Raw genomic sequence first — 11,513 nt, 5'->3', positions numbered from 1 at the left:
TCCGGGGGGAGGTGGTTGGCCTCCGATGACCGGGTACTACAACATGTACCCGTGGCAGCAGATGATGCCGGGGTGGGCACCCGGGATGCAGCCACCGGCGCAGCAGATGATTCCACCGGCGCAGCAGATGATTCCCCCGGCGCAGGGGACGCACGGGGGGGACAACGCCTATCGGCCGACTTTTGATTTTTCCACCGGTTCTTCGCACACATCGACCCCAACGGATGCACAGTATACGGAGACCTTCTCCTTAGCGGACTTGGGTTTTGATATGAACGAGGTTCCGGAAACTCTCATTCAAAGCCAGGGAGTAGGGCGGGGTAAGAAGAAGGGCAAGGCCAAGAAGGTCGGCGAGTCGTCGCAGCCGGAGGCGGAAATCCGGGGCCGGAGGAAGTGGACGGACGCGGAGAACGTTGCGGTTGCCAAGGCGTGGGTGAGTGTCTGCGACGATCCTCTCGTTTCGAACAACCAAAGGATCGTCAACTTGTGGGCCAAGGTAGCCGCAGCCTACAGGGCATTTTGCCCTGAAGGGAGACCGTGCACCGGGGAGGAGGTCCGGAAGTGCTGGGACCGAATCAGGTCTGGCGTCTCTCGATTTTCGGGTTTGTACGCCAACGCCCTCCGCATGCAGACCAGTGGCCAAACAGAGGAAGACTGCAGGAGGATTGCGGAGAGAGCCTACCCCGATCCGCAGAAGAAGTACTATGAGTTCACCTACTGGAACTGCTACGTTGTGCTCAACGAGTCGGAGAAATTCCGGGCAGGCGTCGACGCTGGCTGGCCGAAGAGGCAGAAACTGAACTATACCGGAGATTATAGCGGCAGCAGCGGTGGTTCGACAGACCTCCCCGAGACGGTCCAGGAGGTCCCGACTCCTCGTTCGTTCGGTCGCCGACCTCGCCCGGTTGGCCAAAGGCGGGCGCAACAGGTTGCGAGGGGGGCACCCCGAGTTCCCAGGGGGTCCATTCGACATCGCCCCTCGGCAGGTCTACCGAGGAGCTCAAATTCTTCGCGCGCCAACAAACGCGCGCTCAAATGGTGAAGACCTTAGCCGACTTCCAAGCGGCGGTGGACCCCGAGGTGAAGGATTTTCTTCGTGTATTGCTCCAGAGCCAGCGTGAAGAATTGGAGGCGATGAGGAAGGACACCGGCGGGAATAGCCGCGGCGTAGGTGGCGACGGAGGCGGCGGCGACGACGGTGAAGAAGCGCTGGGCGACGACGGAGACGAGGACGGCGGCGAGGAGTGATTTTGTTTTACTTTTTAAAATTAATGTACTTTTTAATTTTTGTACTTTTTTTAAATTATTGTACTTTTTTTTAAAATTAATGTACTTTTTAAGTTTTAATATTATTATTCGAATTTTCCGTATTTGTCTCGTAAATTAAATTCCGTATGTTGATACGAGTGTAAATTAAATTATATAATTATTATTAGTGATGTGGATAGGTAGTGTGAAGGCTATGTGAGGGCTATTTGATGTCCAGTTGATGTGGCAAGCTGATGTGGCAGGAGAATTGTAGTGCTGATGATGTGGCAGTGTGAAGGCTATGTGAGGGCTATTTGACGTCCAGTCTTACTGGAGATGCTCTTAGGCAATCCGCAGCCTTATCTCTCCTTTGACCGCATCATCTTAACTATTCATGGGTACTTTTCACTCTATATCTTGACTAAAAAACAACACTAACCCTTCATTTCTTAACCATCTCATCCCTTAACTATTCATTCAATTTATTTTTTATTTTATTTCCAATAAATTCAATTAATAAAAAACACACTACATTAAATAAAATAAAAATACAACTTAAAATTCAAAAATATAAAAAAACACAAAATTAAAATCCTAAAAAAATAAAAATTACATAATTTAAAATACAATTTTATAGAAATTAAAAAAACTACTCCGCCGGCGAATCATCCCCGAAGGCGGTGGCGGTGCACTCAAGCTACCTGGAGGCGGAATACCAATTTATCTTGCCATATACTCAATTCCAGCAAGATGGGCTTGATATTGTGGAGGCGTCATACGGGAAGTGTCCGCCATCGTGGCGGTCAAGTACATGGACAATAGGGTGTTCGAGCCCGAGACCGAGCCCGAGCCTGCCTGGCTTGATTCGCCTCTGCCCCTCCTCCCTCTAGCCGCCTTCGCCGCCTTGGTCACTTGCGGCCGATGGCGCCCACGGGAGTACCCCATGCATCGGTGGTCATGCCCTCAACCTCCTGTGAGGCAAACTATTGTGCGGCGCTGCCTGAACCGCCCTCACTATACGAGTATTGACCACCCGTCGTGTGCTTCGTACGTTTCGAGGTCGAGCCTGTGCTGGACTGGACACCGCCAGCCCACCTTTCCTCGTCTCTGACCACCTCCCAAACATCGACATGTTTGAATTCTTTGCCGTTGTCGTCAAAAAATACTCGCAAAGCCACTCTCAGAATGTCGGCTCCACTGGCTCCGTTTTGGTAATTCGTCGCTTCATTCTTGTTGATCCTGCAAAATTTTTTGACTTCTCCGCCGATGATGCGAAGCATATTTCCTATACTTTTCCCCCTAAACTACACACTTTTATGTTAATTATAACTCATCAAGTTGTATTTGTATTGAAGTTTAGGAGGGTTGGAAGCTGGAAGTTCGCCGGGTGAAATTGGCAAAGCATGCAGAGATCAGAAACTACGCCCGGTCGGGCGATTATGAGCTTCAAAACGCCCGGTCGGGCGAAACGCGTAAAAGCATGAGGAGAGTCCAGAAAGTTCGCCCGGTCGGGCGATTCTTCAAGACACAAAACGCCCGGTCGGGCGTTTCCCGCGAGCCATCCAGAAGCCTTCGCCCGGTCGGGCGATTATCCCTTCTAATTTCGCCCGGTCGGGCGTTTGGTGGTTCAACTGCATTTCAGCAGTTTTCTCGGCAGTTTTGCTGGGAAATAAAAAGAAAAAGGAAACGGATGGTGAGGGGGGACGGATACATAGAAAAAGACAGAGGGAGAGAAATGAGGAGAGGAAGAAGAGAAGGAAGGCATTCCGACCATTATTCCAACCATCAATTCCCGAATCCCGACTCCACTCGAAGAGAGCCACACACCTATGGTTTTGTTTCTACATTCTACTATGTGTATAGGCTAGACTCTCTTTGTTGCTCCAAGTTGTAATCTAGGCTTGTGCATTTGTTTTAACACCTTGAATCGTATGTTCGATACCAACAATGTGTTTGATAATTAAAATGCTACGTTTTTGGCTAATGATGTAGTGTTGTTAAATCTTAACTATCGTCTCTTTAACATAGCTTAGGATTGATCGTTTGTTGGTATGCTATCGATTTAGAACTGTTCAGGGGATAAATTGATAGTGGATTAAGTAAGTAATTATAGTAGACGACGTTTGTTCCCGCGCGTCTGCAGGAATTAAATGTCGTTGAAAGCTGGTTCATGGAACAAGTGTTCAACTGACTGTGAACTATACGTCGTAGACATGTTCAGTGCACGCGATTAGGTTGATAATTCTAATCCCGTCATATGGTTCGTTGTAATGGTGTGTAACAACGCAAGCTTAGAGAACAACTTGGAGTGACTTGTCTTCACGTGTTAAAAACCTCACTTTAGTAGCTTAAGTTAGTTAACCTTCTCAAAATCAAAACAAAATCTTTACATGCTTTGTGTAGTCCTATTAAGTGTAAGCAATCTCGCCTCCCTGTGGATCGACACTTGAAATACTACTACGATACTGTATTCTTGCAGTAGTGTAGTATTATTAGAGTTTAAATAATTGAACTTGATAATCTTTATACATTGTTTGAGAACTCTAAAATATCGCATCAGCCGACTCGGTCAAAATGACTGCGGAGCATCTTCAATGTGCGGCGGCGGGACCCCTTTGGCTTAATCTCGTTGTAGGCGTCGGTGACCTTTTCCCAAAAACACTTCCGGGTTTGTTGATTCCCGACGATGGGATCGTACGAGACGCTGACCCAGGCGTTGTACAGACCCATCGTGTCCTTGCGACTGTATGGATGACGGCCTACACCCTCCTCCTCCTCGGCCGCCTCCTCCTCTTCCTCCACGACGTCGAATGCGCGAGCCCTGGAGCTTCCACCGCCTCTTCCTCCTTCCGGATTGGGTTCATCCGGATAATCCTCCCTAATTTGGGATAATCCCTGCGAATACCTCGGAGGGGAGGGACGAGCGTATGCATCCACATCAAAATGGGGTGGTTGGTACGCCGTCGGCGTCGACAAGCGTTGGGTGTCCGGCGTCGACGAACTGGAACCGGAACCACCCAAGACATTGTACATGCCCCCAGTCGCCAAACGCATTTATGTCAAAGCCACCGGAGCCGCCAGAGTTTCCGTCGCTGGACATTTTGTGATGAAAATTGGAGATGTGAGATGAAAATTGGAGAGGAAATGGAGATGATTTGAGAAGAATAGATGTGTGTTTGTGTGTATAATGAGGATGAAAGATGAGTATTTATAGAATAAAAAAATAAAAAATAACCGTTGAACGGTCGTACGACCGTTTTTTAATTTGTAATTTTATTTTATTTTTTCTTATTAAAATCGATTTTTTTTTAAAAAATGATTTATTGCGTCAGCGTGACGACGCCCACTCGCGGGCCGGCGAGTGGGCGTCACGCCTAGCGCCAGCGCGCCACGTGGCGCTAACGAGACGCGTTGCGGATGGCCTTAGGCTGATTTGCGCTATTGACCACCCTTGAGAAATGCAATGCCTTCGCCAAAAGCACCCTTTAATTCAATATTGTAAATATCGGGCACATAAAGCTATCGGTTGATACTTTAATCAGTCGTACCGATCGGGCTACTTATTGAAACGAAAGTACTATTGCTGTTAACAACACGAAAAATACGCGAACTTGATTTACACGATTAAAAATGATATTACACGATTAAGATATGATATTACACAATTAAGATTTGAAATTACATAATCTGAGTTGGCACGACAGGATAACAACACGATAAATATACGAACTAGATTTACACGATTAAAAATGATATTACACTATTAAGATCTAATATTACACTGTTAAGATTTGATATTACACTATTAAACCTAATTTACAAAAGCCTATGATAAAACTAAGGTATAAAAAAATACTAGTATTATTTTTTTAACGGGTTACTCGAATCCTACTCAATACAACTCGAAATTATTAGATTCCTAATGGATTAATTCGATAAGGATACCAACCCAATACAACTTAACTCAAATCCATTAATTTTATGTGTATTCCTCTCGTGTTGAAAGTTGTCAACCCTATTACAAATAATTGATAAATTCATTTTTGGTATGCCACTTGATACAAATAGGGTCATACTCGATTGAAAAATAAGTGTATCTAAGAATTTCATATTGAAAATAATTGTTTACTTTTGTGTGCAATTTGACAGCGGTCAACTATCAGTTGTTTGGTTTATAGCATACATATTATTATTTAAATGAATACAAATTTAAAGGTTGTGATATGGTGGATTTACACCCGAAATCTCTGACCTTGTACACAAATTTTTATAAACTTTAACACATCATGAATGAGGTGTTTTGATGCAGTTTTAGAAGACGAGACTTGAAGGCTAAGCAAGTTATATTTTTTATTTTATTTATTTCCTAGTTAATAGAATTAGTAGATGGAAAAATATTAGGAGTAATTATTTTTCCTCCTAACAAATTAGGTTTTCCTTTTTCGCTTATTTTCCTTTTAGTTTTATTTTTCATAAATCATAAGTTTAGGATTTTCCTTTGCCTATATAAAGACCTTATTGTTGATATTAAATGACAGACTTTTGAATATATAATTTTACATTGAGTTTTTATACTCCGAAGTTCTCAATTGATTCGAGTCATTTATGTATAGGCAAAGGAAAATCCTAAACTGATGGAAAATAAAACTAAAGGGAAAATAACTAAAAGGAAAATAACAAAAAAGAAAAACCTAATTTGGTAGAAGGAAGTTTTTTTGCATCTACTAATTCTATTAACTAGGAAATAAATATAACTTGCTTAGCTTCCAAGTCTTGTCTTCTAGAACTGCATCATGTTTGAACCCTAAAGCGGACAATATCAAACTAATAATGTATTCGACAGTTCTAACACACAATTGTTTGGAATCCTAGGGTGTAGTGGTGTCATCTTTAATCTAAACAGAGACTACAATGTAAAGCGCGGCGACGATTAAGGGTCGCAGGTCCGCTTGAATTTCACATGATTTTAGAGATTAGACTTGTGTGATTTTGATCATATTTTGCGAAGAAATGACATGTTTATGTCTTTATCTTGAATTCTTGATGAGGTTGGCGTTTTGACTAATTTGGGAACAATGGGAAGGATGCGTAGAAAAAGAGTTTAAAACGGTAAAAATTGACGAAAAGCGGAGCTCGAGTTCAAGTAAGGAGAAACTGCACATACCAGTTGCTCGTTGGGTTCAATGCACTTGCGAACCCTACCGACTCATTGGTGAGCTTTTGTACTACAGAACATGTCCAAAGACTCGTTGGATTCAACGCACTAGCGAACCCAACTACTCCCTGGAAAGACACTTTAATCCAAAATACATCTAGCGACTCGCTGGAAAGACATAATTACATAACACATCTAGCGGCTTGTTGGGTTCAACACACTTGCGAACCCAACGACTCGATGAGAATCATAACTGATCATGCAATCCAGCCAACCCCCATACACATTCTTGCTGAACAGAGATAGCCAAAAAATTAACGCGTCTATATTGGGCGACGAGGAAGAGAAGTAGCTTTTAAAGGATATTGTATTAGATAAACTAAGTGCTAGATTGTTGGTAGATATTGAGTGTAAAATTAGGTTTAGAAAATAGTAAGAAATGAGTAATGTTCTAAAACTGAAAATTGATAAGTGGCAGGTCAAAAAGATAAAAGACCACATTTATCATGAATGTGTGGAAATAGGTATAGTTTTCTTTACTTGATCATGACAAGAACTTAAAGTTATTAATTCAATAGTATGTACGGAGTAATATTTTTTCAATAAAATTATTAATTTTTTTTAAATTGTCTCCAAACTTGACCGGGGGGTCCATTTACTGAAGATTGAAATGGTATGGGGGTTGAAATTGCAGAGTAAAAAATGAAAAAAAATGACTGATTAAAAATAGTAGTAGCTGCATAAATAGTTTAAGAGAAGACTTGTACGTAGTATATACCGACTACCATAAATTAGTGGGACCTCTGCCAATAGTTTTAGCATGATTAAAAGATGAAATCTTATTTGTGAAATGAAAATGAAGATAAAGAAATGAAAGTGAGCTGTTTGTGCTGGATTTTGTCTGGCATAATTGTGGGTAAGATCAGCTGTTTGTCTAGTAATTTTAAGACTAATAAAGTGCTAATATTTAATTACTTGCTGGAGAAATAGGAGGAAACTTCCGATACTACAGTTGCTGACTAATTGGATAACAGTTACGGTTAAGAAACTTTCTATACTTCATTCCATATCTATTCACATCTTCATTTTGATTTTTTATTCATAAACACGATTTCTTTTTTTTTTTTTCAGTAAGAATTACTTGTCACAGTAGTATGTCTATATTAAATAGAGCAAAATGCAAGGCTACACCAACTAGTTGTAGCACAGTTGGCAGCGTGGAGTTGTGGTGACCTTAAGGTCACACCCGCTGGGAGACTTTCGACCTTAATCTCCAAATCCGGTCGAGTATGATTAATCTGATTTTGCCAAAGACGGCCTCAGAAACCTATGTCAAATAAAAAAAAAGAAAGAAAATGAAAAACGAGCTGGAAAGGCTTTAATTTTAATTTATTCCATATTTTCTTAAGGTAATAAATCAGTACCCCTTCAATTTTCAAAATAAGTAAATCATTAACTACAATGTCTTGTTTAATCATGTTTTGGTATGATTTTAAGATCGATGGACTAGAATTTTTTAATAGTGGTACAAAATTTGAATAGTTATATAAGTACTACAATTTATATGTAATAGTAGTATTTTAAAATTTTAAATTAACTTATTTCTCTTATAACTATTATTAATTTTAAATTAAAATTCATATTCTCTACTATCAAAATTATTGATGGTAAGACGAAGTTTATCGGTTGGGGGAGGCCGACCTCCATGTCATTACCCAATTAAAAAAAATTGAAATTGAAGGTCTCTCCCTCTCTCTTCAACCTTGGTCTATCTCTCTCTTCAAACAGACCCAAAGGTCTCTCCTTCCCTTTCACCACTCAGCCAATGAGATTGTACCAAATGGCACAATTTCATTGGCTGATATTATTATTTTTAATAATTTATATATCCTTAATATATTATATTAAAAATTTATACCAAAATTCATAATTATTCTTCCTCTATAAATAGAGACCACATTTGCTATAGTTCTGCACACAAAAATATCATCTTTTCTTCTCCTATAATCCTTAGGCCATCCGCAATGGGGCGGACGATGGCACGCCCGATGACGCGCATCGTCCGCCCCATTGCGGGTGCGTGACATAGGCCGCGGACGATCGTCGCTCCCTATACTAAGGGCGCGGAGTATAGGATGGACGATGCCCATCGTCCGCGCCATCGTCCGCCCCATTGCGGCCTACGCGGACGATGGCCGCGGACGATAGGCCATCGTCCGCACCATCGTCCGGCCCACTGTGGGCTACGCGGACGATAGGCCATCGTCCGCACCATCGTCCGGCCCACTGTGGGCTACGCGGACGATCGACGCGGACGATGGCACGCGGTTTCGTTTTTTTATAAGTAGAGTTCATTTGTAATTTCATTTCACGATTTCAGTTTCGAAACTTATTATTACATTTACATAATTACTGCGAAATGGATTCAAGTCCCAATAGTCCTATGTTTAGCGGAGAGGCGCGTTGGCCGGGTACAGAACCCGATGAATATCGTTCGTTTGATGCCGACACCCAGTACGATCCCGATCCCGAACCCGCCGCGACCGCTTCCGCCCCAGCCAAAAAGAAGCGGAACCGGTAGCGGGCGCAGAAGTTGCCGCCTCCCGGAAATTGCGATGAGTACGCCCCCGGCCGTACGAACTACACCGACGACGAAACCCTCATTTTGGCCCGGTGTTGGGTAGAAATATCGGAAGACCCGATTTTCGCGAATAACCAGAGGCATGGCGCGTACTGGGAGCGCATCGTCGGCCTCTACAATGAGGCCAAGCCGCCGACCGAGTACAAGCGCAAACGGGAGCAACTCCGCAAGCACTGGGATCAAGTGAAGAAGCAAGTGAACTTGTACGCGGCGAGTTCGAGAAGTCCACGCGAGCACAGGGGAGCGGCGAGAGCTTGAGCGACGTGCGCGCTAAAGCGCTGTTGTCATACCGGTCGATGTACGGCGGCAGCGGCAATTACCCGGTTGACCTCAACCGGACGTACGTGGATGAAGGGAGTTCCGGCACACCGGTGTCCTTCCGGCGTCAAACCTGCGAAGGCCAAGGGGAAGGCGGCCGCGACCTCATTCTCGACCGCTGCAAACCCATCTCCGTTCCCGAAAACGCTCCCGACCCAGACGACCACCACTTTTGAGTAGTTGGCAACAGCGTCGATGGCGAGGACGTTATTGCAGACGCACAAGGCCCTCAAGAAGTGTACCGACCCCGACGAAGCCGAATATCTCCGGGCGTTAATTGATGAGCTGCGTCGGAAGTTGGGAATTGCACCGACTTAGTTGTTTTTTTTTGTAAGTTGAATGGTGTAACTTTTTTATTAATGCGTCGCCATTTGTTATTTAGACGTTTTTTATTTACTCGTTACTTGTTATTTGAAAACATTTAAATTAATTAAACAAAACAATAAAATGATGATGTGGCGCGCATTAGGGCGCCCCACTGCAGGTGGGGGGGAAGGAGGATAAAACTGATGACGTGGCGCGCCATAGGGCGCCCCACTGCTGATGCCCTTATTGTTTAATAGAATTTCATATTTTTTAGTTTTCCTTGTTGCTAGCTATGGAGGATGATGAGAATAATATATTATCCGATTCGCCAAATTTCTACCATTCCCAATAATAAGTATTCATGTAATAATAATAGTATTAAAAAATAATATAAAAATAAATATATAAGAGCACCCACAATGGGGCGCCCGATGGCGTCCATCGTCCTCGGGCGCGGACGATGGCACCATTGTGGGTGCCTGCCATCGGGAGCGCCCGAAGCCCATGCCCGATACATCGTCCGCGGCGTACAGCGCGGACGATGGCCATCGTCCGCGCCATTGTGGGCGCGGCGGACGATAGGCGCGGACGATGACATGCATTTTACTTAAAAAAATGCATTTGCCGGGGTTCGAACCCGGGTTATTGCTTGGAAGGCAATAATCATAACCATTGGGCTACACACACTAGTTGAGATATCTTGAAAACTAAATTGTTTTATACATTTATTAAGATGAAAATGTGATAAAAATTAATTTTTATAAAATGTATTAATTTTTATAAAATGTATGTAATTTTTATAACATGAATTTTTCTAATTTTAAATCCAATTACATTACTAATAATGTGACTCTACTCTTGACTAACTCATAAGCATATGAACATTAATTTTTATAAATGTATGAACATTAATTTCTATAAATGTATTAATTTTTATAAATGAAATGGAGTTTTTTCTCAATTTTTGTAGTTATTTAAATATTTAAATAAAAGAAAATGCATAGGGCGCGCTTTAGGGCGTCCCACTGCGGGTGGGGGGTAGGAGGATAAAACTGATGACGTGGCATGTCATAGGGCGCGCCTTAGGGCGCCCCACTGCTAATGGTCTAATAGTGTGGTTGGGTGGTCATTGATAAACCATGAAAATATGTGTGGTTGGATTGGATGAATATTAATGATGTGAAAGATGATATGGAAGAGATAGAAATGAATTAAATATTGAAAAAGTGAATGGTTGGGTTGGGTTGAGGTTGTTGATAAACATGGTCTAATATAAATGTAGATTACAAAATTTAAGAATGCGTGATTAGTGAGGTTGGTTTCAAAAGACAAATTTCATTTCCAATGAAAATAAGCCCGAGATTCTCCCAGGCTGGTCGTGGGTTCCATCGTCTCTGAATTATCCACAAATGGCTATCTTTGTCCCCTTTTTCAATGCTTGGTTTTATAATACTGCCGCAATTGTTGAAAAACCTCAATTAATATTCCCTATGTTTTGGTTAGGTTAGGTTAGGTTAGATTAGATTAAATTCAGCATCAATGAATCTAGTATTTAATATATAGATGTAATTTGATATTTAAGCTTTAGATAGTAATAAAAGATTAGTTTTAATTTTCTGAAACTAATATTGAAATAATTCGATATTACGTAATTTCAGTAAGTTAAACACACTCTCCCTCGCCCTTTTCGCCATTCATTTGAATATTATTTCCTACCATAATTTTAAAATTACTTTTACATGTTATGATGCAGATATTTTATTAATTAGAGATTCATTGAATGACAAATCTACGATAATAATAAATAACTTAACTTTGATTAAAATTTAATTTGCACACATACTT

This window comes from Salvia splendens, chromosome 5, assembly GCF_004379255.2.
Source record: "Salvia splendens isolate huo1 chromosome 5, SspV2, whole genome shotgun sequence".
Classification (NCBI taxonomy): domain Eukaryota; kingdom Viridiplantae; phylum Streptophyta; class Magnoliopsida; order Lamiales; family Lamiaceae; genus Salvia; species Salvia splendens.
Note: the sequence above shows the minus strand (reverse complement) of the source record.